This window comes from Mixophyes fleayi, chromosome 5 (assembly GCF_038048845.1).
Source record: "Mixophyes fleayi isolate aMixFle1 chromosome 5, aMixFle1.hap1, whole genome shotgun sequence".
Lineage (NCBI taxonomy): Eukaryota > Metazoa > Chordata > Amphibia > Anura > Limnodynastidae > Mixophyes > Mixophyes fleayi.
Window position 1 is genome coordinate 222,821,595 of NC_134406.1, and position 18,259 is coordinate 222,839,853.

Here is an 18,259-nt window from a genome sequence, read left to right on the forward strand (position 1 = left end):
TAGTCATCTAAGATTTTTTATTATATTTTTTCCTTGGAAGTACATTTATTAGGCTGTCCTTAATGTCTGCTGTACACAAACTACATGTTTACAGTTGTTCCTGATTGCACACACATGTTTTGCATACATCGCATACTCAGCCATCAGCAGTAGTATTTGTAACTTAAGCTAGCTCCCCAGTTGGAGCAAGAGATACAGCAAAAAACTTCTGCATACTTCTGTATGCGCCTGAGTTTGACTTGGACGTGGCTGAACGGGAACGACCTTACTGTATATTGTCTACGTTAATCTGCCCATTCCCAACCCATTCACTCCCCTAAATCATAGGCTGTGGTAAAGTGTTGTTTGCACTTAAAGCTGACTTGGATGTGACTGCGTTCTTTTGCCTATCATCCTGTTCTGAGCATGTGCAGCGCGATATTTGTGAACGATACGCACAAAATCAGCAGTTATGTTCCTTAATGACTCAGGCCCATTGTGAGGACACCAGGATTGGAACCAAAGTTTACTAGATACCCGGTCCTCTAGGTTCACAGGTCACACAGGTAAGGAGACAAGAAAGAAATAATAATCCCTTTTATTAAACAAAGTGCACACACTTAGTAAAATACAACAGTGCTCCCCAAGGAGAAACTTGTTCCTCCACCAAATATATCAAGTGTCAGAAAATCACCAGTGCAAGTAAAAACTCCCCAACAAAGTCCCCAGCAGGTTACCTCCAAGTACAGAGTCCTAGCAGGCCCAAACTCCTGGTAATAAAATCAACAGCTGACAATCCAAGTGGGCCAGGGTTTCTGAGCCGTAAGGTTGGTTGGTGTATCTTGCTGATCCCAGCCACTTGGCCAAGTCTCCACCAGCTTGGTGTGACCCTGGGTATTAGTCTCCCTACCGAATTCCCCAGAATCTGCGAGTGTCTCCCGATGGAGTGGTGACAGAATCAGTCCTAGAGGTACACTCCCCGATCTGTGTTAAGAAGCTCCTGCTTCAAGCATTAATTTCTGGCCCTGCGATAATACGGTTACTCTCCAACAGTCCAAGTCCTTGCTGTCTCAAGATTCCAACAACCACCCCCCTCCCTTAGACAGCTCCTTTTTGTCCTTTCTCACAAGACACCCAATCCTGGTGTGGAGTTTGGGTGGTAACAGGGGTGGAAGTAGAGCATGACATCTGTGGTCTCCCACCTGCGGTGATGGTGCAATTCAGACTGTGTTGCAGAGTTGCTAAAACAATAGGTAGCAAACAGGGAGAGACCCCCTCCTGATTTTAGATAAGGTCCTGACCCTCCTCTTTTTAACCCCTTCCACTACTTTTTGATGTCACAGGGTCCACAGCTGATTCACACTTCCTGTGAGCTGCCTCCCCCCTCCCTCTCTGGACACCACAGCAATAACAGATCTGGCCACCGGGCGGCATTTAAGAACAGAGTGGGTCACGGTTGTTCAATTGGCCCACTGAGGACAGACTTCCCACTATAAGGCCCGGGTCTGTCACACCCATTATGACTTAGAGTTAGGGAGTAGATTGTTAATAATGATATAAATGTAAATTTACATTTTTTTCAAGACATTACAGTATTTGAAAGACATGAATGTGTATTTATAAAGCTAACCATATTTAGTTTCCGACAAATAAATTGAATCCAAGTTTATATTATTTATGGAGAGTGCATTTTAATCCAGCACACAAACGTATTCATAAAATATGTGAAAATCAACAGAGTTGACGGATAACAACTATTTCCAGTATGTGATATTACAAACTTTACACTATAATAAAATACCACTAAACATAAACTGTTTAATTTTACATTATTTCACATGAAGCACATGCTTACAGTATGCAAATGTCAAATTACTCAAAATGTCTTTTAAAACAAGCGCTCATTATGTTAACTATGTTTAATGATATTTTATTCATCATTAGTAGGGACATCTGGTACACTATTAGTATATGTTCTGAATTATCATCTACTGAAAAACACATTTTCAGTCAGGTTACAGGAATTTAAAGAAACCATGCAATGGTGTAAATAAGCAGGAACCGAGTTCCTGCAATAAAATATTTATAGGACTGAAATTAAAGGACAGATAACGGAAGAAAAAGATCTTGGATACCAAAGTATATCATATCAGTAATTTCCCTCTTACTTGTAGTGCAATATCTGTCATTGCCCATGCGTGTGAATTTATCAATTGGTACAGTATCTGTTAACTCAGACAAAGATATTGACCTAGAGTTATGCAAGATAGGGAAGCTGCTAAGCAGCTTTCTAAAATGACACCTATCATTCGTTAATCTACTTGCTCTTTAACTCCTGTTAAACAAATCAATGTCTGTTTTACAGTACGATGACAGAGGTTTTTCAACCAATGGATCGTGTTGTTACTGCACATAGGAACAGCGGCCACATACTGCTAAGTGTGACTTGGGAGGCATTTACAGCTCGGGACTCCAGTAAGTATAATATAACATGCTACCACCAGGCTATCCTAGACAAAGACAGTCCTTGTGAACCTGTGAAGCTGCTGGCTGCTGCTCCACTATTTAAGTGATGGGCTGGTCTACGATGTCACAGTTTAGCGCTGCACTCCCAGTTTGACAGGAACAGAAGATGCCGCCCTCCACTCTACATAAAGTAATAAGTTGATGGGGCACTGCCCGAGGAAGGGTGGAGCAAGCAGCCTCTGCAGTACAGGACGGTGCTGCAGTGCTGGGTCTGTCTTTGCAAATGTGTGCTTGGGTTGAGCAAGCTTGGAAATATACTGTTCATAACGAATACATTTGGACTCTTAGGCTTAATTTTTACAGCTTCCTGTCCCTTCATTCCATTGCATTGACACATTTTATTTCAACTGAAAACTTTATTGAGGTCAGGTTTAAGGTCATATTGTAGTCAGATAACTGCAACATTGATCTCATTTGAGTCATCCACAGACAAAAGCAAACTAGAATTAATTTATATTTCCCAGTAAAGAATTGTCATGTAAAAGTCATGTCACCTTGTCATGTACTGTAAGCAAACAAACCTCAAATTCTTTTTTTAACCCGTTTAAACAGCCTACCTGCTTTAGTTTTGGGGCTATGCAGTCAATAGTGTATAAAATAGTTTTCTCTGTTTGCCAGGGGAAACAATAAAGCCCCAGCCAAGCAAGAAGCAATTAGTCTTCCACCATCTTCCCTCAACACTGAATTATAAATCTAGTATCAGATCATTAACATCATCAACATTTATTTATTTATTTAGCACCAGCATTTTCTGTAGAAAGTTATAATTGGCAACAAATGCAAAAATTAAACAATACTGGGTATTACAGACAAACACTGGGCTATTTTAAGTATCACAATTACTTACTTGGACTGTTGACTAGAGGCAGGAATGGTAGAAAACACTCATGCCTAGCTGCCTTGCCTTAGGTAAACATTTTCCTTCTCAACAAGGAAGAAGCATGTCAAATAACAGACATTATAGCATGTATTAATACACAGCATATCCTCTATGTGAACCATAATGATAATAATAATAATATTGAAATAAGAATATTTATTTAACAATTAAGTTAGGGTATTGAATTCAAGTACATAAGAATGTATAATCATTTGTGTGTCCTTTGTGTAACATACAGTACATTATCTTAAGATCTGCAAGCAATCTAGGTCTCAAGGCTTTACAACGACCAAGAAGTTATGCAAAAATCTTTAGAACAAATTTAATGTGACTCACTTGCTACTTAAGATACAAGTACCTCCAGTGAGAGTATCTAATATATATATAAGCCTAACGGCGTGTGTTAGTGTGTGTGTGTGTGTGTGTGTGGAAAAAACTATTTTCTCAGAAAGGGCTCATCCAATTGACCTGAAATTTGGTATACTGACATTATTTGACAAAAAAATTATAATAGTGAAGTCAGTTAACTTCCATCATCCCCCCTTCCCCCCGTGGGAGGGGTAGTAAAGGCTAAATTTACGAGTTGAGGGCTCAAACTCTTGACTGCTTCCGGAATGCCAAGGCACAGATTAAGATTGAAAGTTGTAAGCATTATTATGCTAGTGAGAAATCTGAATGTTAAGAGAGGACTGTGCAATGGCACTCGATTAGTAGTGACAGCACTGAAAAAGAATGTGATACAAGCAGAAGTTTTGACTGGCTCTGCTGAAGGAGAGAAGGTGATGATACCTCGGATGTACTTATGTCCATCCGAAACAGGACTGCCGTTTAAGCTAAGACGGCGGCAGTTCCCTTTGAAGGCTGCATTTGCTATGACCATTAACAAGTCACAGGGTCAAACACTTGACCGTGTGGGTATTTATTTACCAGAGCCTGTGTTTGGTCATGGACAATTGTATGTCGCATTTTCACGAGTACGGAGAAGCAGTGATGTGAAAGTGCAGGTTATGAATACTGCCCTTCAAGGAAGACTGATTGAGCACAGCGATAAGGTGTTTAGCAGAAACGTTGTGTATCGAGAGGTTTTAGAACAGTAAGACGATGGAGATTAAGGATATGGCGATGAAGATGAAGGATGAGGTGATGGAGAAGAATGATGAGGTGGTGACATGTGGACAAAACCACGTTAAAAAAGGGCGCTTACGTCGGGAAGTAACGCTCTTCCCCTGAGGAGCCCTGGCCTAGCCCTAAATGCATGACAAGAACCTTTTTAACACCTTAAGTAGCTTGATTTGACTAGAATGCATGAGTATCATGCACGGGTTAACTTGTACTTCTATATATGTATATGCAGTTACATAGTGGTAGTTAGTGGAGTGTGAAATGTTTGTTGTAAGACTATCGACTTTGGGGCTATTTGAATCTCAGGGATGGTGACACCAGCAGGCAGACGCTGCTACTTATTTGTGGATGATCTGGCTGAGAGTGAGCACTTCGACAGCTCTCCATATAGATGCTGGATGATGTAGCCTCTTTGGAGGAAGGGTTTAAAATTATTAGGCTTGGGAGCAGATAACAGCAGTGCAGCTGAGGCACATGTGCTGTCCATTGAGCGCAAAAGTAAATCATGCGGTCTGTAGCTGCACCATAACCTGAGAGAAGCTCAGTTGCCCTGTTAAACAGTACATTGAATATAATATACACCATCATTAGACAGTAACCTTTCGTGCTGGTAAACATCATTAGCAGACAGGAAAACTGTGCATTTAGTCACCGTTGTGCTATATAACAAAGACTGAATTGAGAACGCTAGATTCACATGAGTTATAAGTAGCCAGTAAGCTGCAGCGCTAGTAAAAATTAATAGCCTGAGAGAAGAAGTATATTCTTAAATGTTTAAAGCTATCTTGTATCAAAAGGTGAAGATATATATTATATGTCTAATTGCAACATCAAAAAAATATTTTGGCGAAACAGTCGTTTTATTTATTCAATACTAAAGGAGAGCATAATAGACCTGACAGGAACCCTCCTCCCATATGCAGGATTTCTGGAGGGGGGTTTCCACACCTTGCCTACAGAGTGGGCATGACCAGCATGTAAGAGGCATGGCTATCATTTGAGACAGTGCTCTCCAACTAATACAGGTCCCTTCACACAGTTCCCCCTTCAAAACCATTGTAAAGTGGGACATACCTGCCAAGGTCTAAGTGGGACAGTGTCACTCACCAGACTGTGAGTGCTTCTTCCCGTGTTTAGGAACCGCGGTCGTCCACCATCCTGAGGGTCTGCGCATGCGCAGCCCTTTCAAACCTTCAGTACCTGTTCCTTTTAGTTAATTGGCTGATCAGGCAACACTCCCTATTTAAAGCACCTGTTGTCTATCCTCGTGGCCTGATCTTGGAGTCTCATTCCCCATGAGCCTCTGTAGGTGTTCCTGTGTTTCCTCGTGTATTCAGCTCAGCTGATTCCTATGGTTTCCAGACCACTTCAACTTTCCTGTGGTTTCCAGACCACTTCAACTCTCCTGTGGTTTCCAGACCACTTCAACTCTCCTGTGGTTTCCAGACTACTTCAACTCTCCTGTGTTTCATCGTGACTGTATTAGCTGATTCCTATCCGCTGTCCCCGTGCACTACAGTTATCAACTCACTTCAACTCTCCTGTGTTTCATCGAGACTACACCAGCTGATTCCTATCCGCTGCCTCCGTGTACCTGCAGTGTCCTGCTTGCCGCTACCCTTCAGTTCTACTCGTGTCTGCAGCCAGCTGATCCGCTCTCCGTGCTTCTACAGTGTTCCTGCCTGTGTCAACTCGCCTGTCTGCATTGGATCAACGCTCCGCTGCTGTCCTCTGCTTGGATATCGCTTCTACTCTTCAGTGATCTCCCGGTGACCAGTCCTATATACTACGGCTTCCTGAGTATTGTTCCATCATTGCTGGTCTACCTACCTGTGCGCTGCACCTACTTGGATACCGCTTCAATTTCCCTGGGACTTCGCATCCTGCCGGCCTCCTGCCGCTCAGGTATCTCTGCACTCCCTCCTGACAGCCTGCTCTTCTGAACCACGGTATGCATACTTATCATTGACTGTGCTCGTGTACTGCATACCTTGCTGGACTGAGTTGTTCTTCTCTGAAGTTGCCTATCCACTGAGACTATTGCCATCATTTGACTGTGTTACCTTTTAGTCTGGATAGTTCCTGAGACTTTGTATATTTGTGCAGTGCTGCTCTGTTATTACTACTTTGTGCAACTCATCGTGGGATCAAGTTCAGTGTGCCGGTGTATACTCTGCATTACATTTATCTCCCCGTGCTCCTCCTCACATATATATTTCAGTGGTACAACTTGCTAGTGGCAGACCACTGATTCCCGTTTCAGTATCCTTCCATATAGCAGTGGTACAACTTGCTAACGCAGACCACTGACTTCCCGGATACCTTCACCTGGATTCCGTTCCCTCACCTAGACAGCGGTACAACTTGCTAAACGCAGACCGCTGACTTCCATCACCTCCTCGTTGCTTCTGGACATTCCTCCTCACTATAGCAGTGGTACAACTTGCTACCGCAGACCACTGACTACCCTCACGTTTCCTTTGTGCATTCAGTTCCTCGTGTACTACTACCTATATATTACCAGTGCTGCTAGTCATAGACTTTCCACGAGCATTCTCTACCATCTGCTGTCTCCTGTTCCGTGATCACCCCGCTACCAGAGTACCATATTACCATCTATACTGCTCTGGTAAGTCCATCACCTGGTGATCCCTGGATAAAGACTCCTAGTGCCCCTGACAGTAAGATCAGGCAATGACAGACCCAGATTCGGAACCTACAGCTAAAGAGATGCTGCGGCATCTGGTTACCCGTATTGAGCAACAGGAAGTTCGCCAACGGCATTTGCTGCTGTGTTACCAGGCGTTAGCCTCCCAAAGAACGTCTGTGCAAAATATCACAGCTACTGTTGATGCTCCTGTGCCTTCCTCCGTTTCCCCAGTGCCATCCCAGGTGTCTACGGCTTCCATGCTTCACCTGCCTACTCCGTCAAAGTATGATGGAGACCCCAAAACTTGTAGGGGTTTTCTTACTCAATGCTCAGTTCATTTTGAGCTCCAACCTCAAAATTTCTCTACTCATCGTTCCAGAGTGGCCTATCTTATTTCATTTTTTTTTTTGGACAAGCTCTCGCATGGGCTTCCCCTCTGTGGGAAAGAAACGATCCATTATTACAGGATAGTGCCAAATTTATTTCCACGTTCCGAAGTGTATTCGATGAACCAGGTCGTGTTATTTCCGCTGCATCCAGCATTCTCCGTCTTCGCCAAGGATCTCGCACTGTGGCTCAGTACGTCATTCAATTTCGGATACTAGCCTCTGAACTTCAGTGGAACGCTGAGGCACTGATCGCCGCCTTCTGGCAGGGGCTTTCCGATAAAATTAAGAATGCACTGACCTCACAAGAAGTACCCTCCTCTTTGGATGATTTGATTTCCCTTTGCCTTCGTGTAGACATGAGGTTTCGTGAGAATTATTCCGAAAAAGTAACTTCCTTCAAGGCGCCTCTTCGCTCGGTACCTCAATTTCACCCAGTTTCATCTCCGGTGATACCCATGGAGATAGGTCACTCCAAATTAACTTCAGAGGAGAGGGACCGAAGAGTAAAAAATAGACTTTGTATCTATTGTGCTGATTCCACGCATATGCTCAATTCTTGTCCCAGGAATTGCCGGGCTCTAACCAATACTGGGGAGATAAGGTTAGGGTTCCTGGAGTCCTCTCCTTGTTCTACGAAATTAAAAGTCTGTGCTTTTGATGTTTCAGTTTCCTTTGCTACCAAATCCTTTAAGTCCCAAGCACTTATTGACTCTGGAGCTGCGGGAAACTTTATTTCTGAATCCCTCGTGAATCAATGGTCCCTACCAGTGATTACTTTAAAGACACCTATTACTGTGACTGCTATCGATGGATCACGCATTGTCAATGGTCTCATCACCCAGAGTACGTCTCCAGTAACCCTTCAAATTGGTGTATTACACCAAGAAGAAATTTCATTTCTAATTCTTCCTGTTACTACAAGTCCGATTGTATTAGGCCTTCCATGGCTTCAACGTCACTCTCCCCAGATTGATTGGCACTCTTCTCAAGTTACGTCTTGGGGAGCTGAATGTCATCATCGTTGTCTCTCTCAAGTGGTTCCATTCAAAATACACCAGTCGTCTATTTCACCGGGTCCACCAGGTTTCCCTCCACAGGATCCTTCTTCTACGGATCGGTGCGATAAGGTTCAGTCTGAACGCCTTCCTCCTCATCGGGCGTTCGTGACGTCTTCGGACGTTAAAGATGGATCTCAGGAGTCATCTTCTAAAAGTCAACTGCTTGTGGTTTACGGTCACCATCCGTCTTTTCCGGAATTTCCAGCCCTCCCTCCCACCCAAGTTCCTGCTGTAGAGACTGTTTGTCAGACCTTCAAAAATATTTGGTCTCAGGTCAAAACCTGTTTAAAGAAGACATCTGCCAAATATAAGTCTTTTGCAGACAAGAAGAGGCGGGCTGTTCCACCACTGAAAATTGGAGATCGTGTCTGGTTATCTACCAAAAATATTCGTTTGAAGGTTCCATCTATGAAATTTGCTCCCCGTTTTATTGGTCCATATAGGATCATTCAAGTGATAAATCCAGTTTGTTTCAAACTTGTACTTCCTAAGAATCTTCGTATTTCCAACGCCTTCCATGTGTCCTTGCTCAAACCTCTCATCATCAACCGTTTCTCGGTCCCTCCTTCAGCACCTCAGCCAGTTCAAGTTCATCAGGAGGAAGATTTTCGAGATTACTCATATATTGGACACAAAAATTTCGCGAGGAGTTCTTCGTTTCCTCGTTCATTGGAAGGGCTTTGGTCCTGAGGAGCGTTCATGGATCAAAGCTGAAGATCTCAACGCTCCAGCTCTTCTTAAGAAGTTTTATTCCAAATATCCGGACAAGCCCGGTTCCAGGTGTTCTGTGCCCACCTTTAAAAGGGAGGGTACTGTCACTCACCAGACTGTGAGTGCTTCTTCCCGTGTGTTTAGGAACCGTGGTCGTCCACCATCCTGAGGGTCTGCGCATGCGCAGCCCTTTCAAACCTTCAGTACCTGTTCCTTTTAGTTAATTGGCTGATAAGGCAACACTCCCAATTTAAAGCACCTGTTGTCTATCCTCGTGGCCTGATCTTGGAGTCTCATTCCCCATGAGCCTCTGTAGGCGTTCCTGTGTTTAATCGTGTATTCAGCTCAGCTGATTCCTGTGGTTTCCAGACCACTTCAACTTTCCTGTGGTTTCCAGACCACTTCAACTCTCCTGTGGTTTCCAGACCACTTCAACTCTCCTGTGGTTTCCAGACTACTTCAACTCTCCTGTGTTTCATCGTGACTGTATTAGCTGATTCCTATCCGCTGTCCCCGTGCACTACAGTTATCAACTCACTTCAACTCTCCTGTGTTTCATCGAGACTACACCAGCTGATTCCTATCCGCTGCCTCCGTGCTCAACAGTTCCAGCTCATCTCAACTCTCCCGTGTTTCATCGTGACTGCACCTGCTGATTCCTATCCGCTACCTCCGTGTACCTGCAGTGTCCTGCTTGCCGCTACCCTTCAGTTCTACTCGTGTCTGCAGCCAGCTGATCCGCTCTCCGTGCTTCTACAGTGTTCCTGCCTGTGTCAACTCGCCTGTCTGCATTGGATCAACGCTCCGCTGCTGTCCTCTGCTTGGATATCGCTTCTACTCTTCAGTGATCTCCCGGTGACCAGTCCTATATACTACGGCTTCCTGAGTATTGTTCCATCGTTGCTGGTCTACCTACCTGTGCGCTGCACCTACTTGGATACCGCTTCCATTTCCCTGGGACTTCGCATCCTGCCGGCCTCCTGCCGCTCAGGTATCTCTGCACTCCCTCCTGACAGCCTGCTCTTCTGAACCACGGTATGCATACTTATCATTGACTGTGCTCGTGTACTGCATACCTTGCTGGACTGAGTTGTTCTTCTCTGAAGTTGCCTATCCACTGAGACTATTGCCATCATTTGACTGTGTTACCTTTTAGTCTGGATAGTTCCTGAGACTTTGTATATTTGTGCAGTGCTGCTCTGTTATAACTACTTTGTGCAACTCATCGTGGGATCAAGTTCAGTGTGCCGGTGTATACTCTGCATTACATTTATCTCCCCGTGCTCCTCCTCACATATATATTTCAGTGGTACAACTTGCTAGTGGCAGACCACTGATTCCTGTTTCAGTATCCTTCCATATAGCAGTGGTACAACTTGCTAACGCAGACCACTGACTTCCCGGATACCTTCACCTGGATTCCGTTCCCTCACCTAGACAGTGGTACAACTTGCTAAACGCAGACCGCTGACTTCCATCACCTCCTCGTTGCTTCTGGTCATTCCTCCTCACTATAGCAGTGGTACAACTTGCTACCGCAGACCACTGACTACCCTCACGTTTCCTTTGTCCATTCAGTTCCTCGTGTACTACTATCTATATATTACCAGTGCTGCTAGTCATAGACTTTCCACGAGCATTCTCTACCATCTGCTGTCTCCTGTTCCGTGATCACCCCGCTACCAGAGTACCATATTACCATCTATACTGCTCTGGTAAGTCCATCACCTGGTGATCCCTGGGTAAAGACTCCTAGTGCCCGTGACAGACAGTCACACAAATTCGGCACTCTCCCACCAGAATCAGGGCAGATGGCAGATAGCCCTTCTCTCTCCTATCTGTTCTTGAGGCTTCCACTACCTGTTGCTGGTTGTGTCTTCAGCTCAGCTGATGCTTGTCTGAATCCTGGAATGTTTGGGCTATGCTTGGAAAAAAGGAAAGGAACATAAGATATGGAAAGTCTAGCAATGAGCAAACCCTCTAGGCCTCCTTACCCCAAACAAACCCTGACGTAAAATCAATAGCACCCACGTCTAAATAATTTAATAGAATTCACATTTATTGCATTGATTGCAATTAGCCCCACACAGTAAATTAATAGCATTCAGAAATAATCAAAAGACCTATTTCATCCAACATGCCCTTATATTAAATATCACTCACAATGAATAAATAAACAAACATATTTACCCTTCAAATAGCCCTGACTTAATAATTAAACCTATTTCTCCCCAAACTGCACCAACATTAAGTAATTCGTATTCAAATTTCATACATAGCCCTCCATCTCCCAAACCTAACCCCACATTCAATTATTAGGCCCAACTCCCCCTGCATTAAATAAATAGTACCATCACCAAACTTTAAATTAATAGGCCCTACCATTACCAGGCTATTGAATAAAATAGTCCCCACCATCACATAAATTGCTCCCATCAATAAATTAATATCTACCACACACTGTTAAATGATTATCATTCATATCCTCATCATTAAATTAATACCCACACCACCCCCATTACATTAAAAGCCCTGTCTCCCTCCAACACAACACTTACATTCTTCCCCTTAAAATCGTGTGAACTGTAGATGGGTAAATGCTTTGATGTGTGTGTGTGTGTGTGTGTGTGTGTGTGTGTGTGTGTGTGTGTGTTAGAAATGTTTGTAGAGAATAATACAAGTAATAAGTGGCTTTAGAGTGACAACAGCAGGTAATGTTTATAACTTGTTTGATGTATCTGTAGCATTGTGGCAGTTAAAATGATGTTGCAGGCAGATTCAGATGGTACAGAAATGGTAAAAACTTACCCTATTTACTCACTCTAACTAATTCTGTGTCCTACCCAACGCTGTAGTTGGTTAAGGTCTTCTCAGTCTGTTCCTTATTTGAATAGCATCTCCAGTGCTTTTCTATCAGGTGCTCTGTATTTGAGAGGTAGACTTCTGTGTCTGCCTCTCGCTTCCAGCACACGTATGAATGTATGCATGTCATTTGGTGCCTGTCCCATTTGTGCTAGGATTGCGAATCAGAGGTCAGTGGAGGAGAGAGGGGCAGGTGATTTGCAGCAGTGGTTGGTACTGAGGGAGGGACCAGCCTGTCAATTAGTCTTGAAACAAAGGGGGAATATTCGGGCAACTAGCTGGGTACCATCAGAAATTCTTCTGCGTTGGGTTTAAAAGCATGTCATAATATTCTGTCACCACTGTGTTAAATGCCACATCCCAACACAGAAACACTGTATTGAGGTCACTGGGGTTTCTGGTGAGTGTGTAAGTGCCGCTTTGGCCACAACGCCATGAAGAGATGTACTTGTCAATTCTACACATGGGGACAATGTAAAATTACACATAAATGACAATTCCACATATAAAAATTATATTTAAAGATGGGATTTCCACAATTGGAATTTTTTACTCTATGGAAGAGAGGAATCCTCACGATATCGGAACTCCACAAATGACAGAGCCTGCTGTCGTAGAGTGCACATATGGTTTTACATAGGAAAACTGCATTGCAACCTTACTGATGAAATATCCAATACTAAATAAACTGATTTTATGGAACTGTTGTAACGCATATAGCGTTATTTGTTGGTGCCCCCAACCTCCCCCATAGACCACAGGTGAGGTCATTGGTAGGGTTGTAGAAGGACGAGGTGCAGTACATGTGCTGAAATGGACAGTTGCGTCGTTGTAAGGTTAGGGTTCAGAATTTAGCCACATGTAAGCACCAGCACTGTCTATGCCAGCCTTACGTGGTCACCAATGTCTGTTTAGGACTCCACCGTTAGGGTGTGTGGCCATTTTGCTGGGGACCTAGAATGGGAGAGGAGGAGGTCCCGTGCTTCCCTGGCCTGTCGGGGTGCGGGTATGTGGCAAGTAGAATCGAGGTCTGAACTGTATAAAATGATTGGGTGAGGCCCTTTGGGGGAATAAACAGCCCCAAATGAAGAAAGCCCTATAGTGAAGGGGCTGTTACAGAGGTGGAAAAGACAGCCCCAATGTATTCAGAGCCTCATAGATTTTATGCATCAGGGGGATCCCCACCTTCAGGGTTTCCGAGACACAAGTGAAGGTGTGGGCAGTAGACAATATATGAGAGCTGCACAATTTAACACCTGTGTACAAGAGGGGGAGAATTCCCAAGTAAAGGTCCCAAATGAAAGAGTCCAGCCTTTGGATTGTAGAGTGTTTGGAGGGAGGCATGGATGGACAGTGAGAGACACCCTTAGATGGAATAAGTATGATTAGCTGGAAGCCACATGGGATGTGAGAGAGAATACCCTGTGTAGAGCCCTCTTGTAAAGGTTGAAAACTATGAGTGAGGATCGCAGCAACTGTAAATGAGGCAGAGTCCCTAGCTCTTGGAATGTAATGAAGAGTTCTGCCTGAGTAACCATCCATTAAAGTCACTGCAGCATGTTCCCTATTAGAGAAAGGTCCCTGGATATTGGGATGACATTTGTAAGTGAAAGTTTGAGATGCAGCAGTAGGACTGGATTAAGAGGATCCCTGTATGGGATGGGGTGCACAGTGGCAAGGAAATTCCACTATCCAGAGATGTTAGTTAATCGCTGCTGGTACCTGAGCATGAACCTCCACAGTATGCCCATTTTGTGCTGACAGCTGTTAGAGAGAGAGCCAAGTAGTATTGACTGTGTGGAACTACTGCACCCAGCAACACTGGGTTTGTGCAGATGCAGTGATGGAGGACTAGAAAATGTAACATCTGCTGAAGTTTATATACTAGAGGCATTTGGAGGAAGCTGTACTTGCAACCATTATGATCTGTGCTGAGGAGTCTTTGTCCATTGCAACCGTTATGATAAGGGCAATAGGAGTATGAGTTCAAAAATACAAACAGTTTATTTGCTATGAGTTTCACACTATAACATACACAACCAAAACATATTGACACAGCACTCAAACATAATCAAGTGAGGTGCCAACATAAATTTACAATACATATCTAGCTTGGGGACATATGTTTTAAATGAGCAATTTTGTTACAGCAGGTTCTGAAAAGTTTTCTATGCAATGAAAATATATATCTCATGTGTCCAGTCTCCCTGACAGCAGCACTCATACCAACTAAGTACTCTGTTGCTTTCACAGAGGAAACCATATATGGGCCGCATCTTGGCTCCTCACTGAGCGAAGTCCATAGCCTCTTGAGGGGATCACTGATGAAGTCCAATGGGAGTCTTAGACTCAGTGCCAGTGTATTTTGTTGTGCACCTGCTAGTTATTGTGATCTATGTGTGTAGTCCGCTACACTTGTTGTCTATCTCTATTCTACAACGTCACTGCTTTATATTCCGTTGTATCCATTTGTTTACTGCATTAACAGTGTCAACAACACTGTGTACCTTATTGCACGCTACTTGCGGTTCAACCAGTGTCAACTCATCTGTGTATCTTTTTGAATGCTACGTGCTGTTCAAACAGTGCCAACACATTTGTGTAACTTATTATCTGCTATGTCAGTTTAACCAGTGCCAACACCTCTCTGTACCTTATTTCATGCTACGCGCTGTTTCAAACAGTGCCAGCACATCTGTGTACCTCCTTACACACTACGCACTGTTCAACCAGTTCCAACACCTCGGTGTACCTTATTGGACGCTACGCGCTTTCCAATCAGTGCCAACACCTTTGGGTACCTTAGCACATGCTACGCGCTGCCCAGGCAGTGCCTGCAAACTCTGAATACTCCGTTGCACATTGCCAAACCCCATACACTTCGTGTACTCACCTGCACCCTCAGCATTTTTCCTACAGTGTCAAACACCTCAGTGTATTCCCGCAGGACAACCTCTCTTTGTATGGCATCCATATATCTTTCAGTGTGTTCCCCCATATACAAAATCCCAAGTTCTCACACTTCTAAAAGATTCTATTGAAAGGAAGTTTCTATTTTACTCTTTTCAAAGATTATTTGACTTACTTTAATATACTTTCATAGACTGTATTCTGTGTGCATATTACCTGCTCTCAATCCGATAGTCATCTGGGACATTCTGTGTGTTATTGCATCTCATACCACTGTTCCAGTCCACTCCTGGTAATCCTGATCTCTGCTATACTAGTCTACTCCATACCTTCACAGAACTGGCACATATATAAGTATCTACTACTGTTATATATCACAGTGGTGTAATTGATTGGCCATTAACAATTTTTTTTTTCATACTTTAAACATTATTTTAATCAAGAGGAATATTGTGTGCATTTGCAGTAGAATAATATTCTCTAGTTATATTATGTTAATTAATTAGATGTTTAACTAAACTAATGTTTACAATAAAATAACCTCCTATTCATTTGTGTATTCATCTGTTAGTGATGTCACAGGTACCTATTGAATTAATAGCTTGCATTACCATGACAACTTTTTCCACTCAAAATAAGTGTGGTGGTAACTATCTGCCTCCACTTTTCCATGGCTTTGAATCTTAGTTCCACAATATGCCACTGATTATCTGGTCTGATAATTGATCATTCTGATCAATTAACATTTGATAAAAGAACCATGGTGTGGTTTTCTCATCTTCATAATGAAATAAAATAATCTGTGTTTTAGCATCATAGACCCATCTCTTGTGATATTGGACACACTCATTATTCCACATTATTCCAGAATTATACATTCTCATGCCAACTAATTGCCGTTTTAGTACCACTAATCACCCAGGCTAAAATGTTCTTAAGAATGCTAATAATAGCTGTATAAATAAAATTGTAACCAAAGATGCTTTTAAATTATCATTACAGTATTATAAAGCAGTGTAGTAATCTGCTGGTCTATATCACATTATATTGAACGTTATATTAAATATATATCATACGCACCTTAATGTTTCAGCTGCAGTGTGTCCATTTAATTAATATGTAAACTAATTATATACCCCATGTCTACTTGTCTCTTATGTAACCTGTGTACTGATATTGTTAATAATGAATATAATTAGTACAATGGCCTTCTCACAAACATGTAGCCATTGAAGGACTGAGCCTAGTTTCATTTGCAGAAAAAAACATTTAAGAGCTAAATTACCATGGGTACTGTATACTTCTCTTTAACCATCTATTAATTACTACCTCAGAGAAGTAAATGATAATGAGATTCAATAAAAGTCTTAACGCTTTATATACAGATGTAGATATATAAATCAACCAAGGCCATATCTGTGTGAAGTTTTTATGCTCTCAACATGTTTGCAGAGGTGGGGGGAGGGGGGGGGGTCTTTCTGGTGCTCTGGATTCCTCCAACCCTCCAAAAACATAGTCATAAGTTAATTGACTTCTGACAAAATGGACCCGTGTCTGTGCATGTGGGTGTGGTGGAGAGTTTATAATGTACTCTCCAATGGGAAAGGGAATGATGTGTATGACTATGTATCCTCTGTAATATAATTGCCCCTATATATATATATATATATATATATATATATATATATATATATTGTGGCAATTGGGACACTTTGCCACCTTCTAATAGAGGAACCACAACCTAAAGGTGCAGAGAGGGTTAAATCTGCCCACATGCACACACACACACACATAAGAAATAGGAGTCCCGGTGGAGCACCTGGTCTAATCAATTAAGGAGTCAGCCAGAGTTATGTCTGACAGGAAGCTTAAAAAGCTGCGTTTGAACTGTGTGTGGGAGACTGAAGCCAACAAGTGGCCAGTGACCAGTTAGGGACCTAACTGTGATAGTCAGAGGCTAGGGCTATGGGACTTTTTATTTCTATGAATGTTTCATTTGATTGCTGAAGGCACTGCCAAGACTGTTTATCCACCTTGACAAGTAAATAAACATCAATTTGGTTCAGCAGAAACCTGTGTGAGGAGCCATCTGTTTGCACACTTTCCGCACCGGCGCCTCCCATCCTGTCAGTGGCGGAACATAACGGCTGAAGCATCAAACTCTGGTAAGTTAAAATCTCTCTCTCCCTTCAGCCCTTTAGCGGAACTTAAGGGCTGAAGGTAGGTAGCAGGTAGCGGGCGGCTGCTGCGCCCCCTTTGCTTTGTGTCCTGGGCGACGGCACCGCCTGCACCACCCTCGTTATTGCACTGAGTGTAAGAAGTATGTATATGCAGCTCTTTACACTGCATATATGTAGTACATTTATCTCTTTGTATAGGATTATTTTGGCTTGGCTTACAAATGGTCTATTGGTGCTTGTTCTTTTACAGTGATAGATCTGCACACACTTCATTTTTATGATTTATGGCACATTTATAATGAGAAATTTTATGGAGAAATCAACGTTGGCAAAGATTATTTATTTATTTTTTAGGATAGAGCTAGCACACTGTTTAGCATGCAGTTTGAGCATGTTGTTGTTGATGAACTTGCTGTAAACAAATTTAAATAACCATTTCAGTAATTTGTTGCTTTCAAGTGTTTGCGCATTGTGGTACTACTTTGCAGGAGGTGAAATGATACACTAAATTCTTGCTGAACATGGATTTTACCTTACATTAAAGAAGGTTTGTTTATGGACTGAAAATAAAATTAACACAGAAATGTGTTTTGAGATGACAAAAACTTTTCAAAATAGGAATGTGGTTAACAACTGTTATTCTGCATATTGGTGAGACTCAATCTGCAAAATATTTATAAGATGAAATATGAGGGAAGAAAACAACAAATAAACTTATCTTAAAGTACTGGGTGCCACAAATTTTTAGAAGAGGATGAATTCCCAGATTATTCACAAATGATAAAAAAAGAAAATCATCCCCCGGACCCATTTACCAGCAAACCAATCACAAGTGTTTTACCACACTGGCCAATGAAGTAGAGTGGCAGGGATCCAATTATCCTCTTATAGTGACCAACATTCTCATGCTACTGATATTTGAAAAGTCTCAACTTCTTATGTAGGCCACGCATTGAAATTCCTTTCATATTTAGGGTTCAAGACTCTCCCAA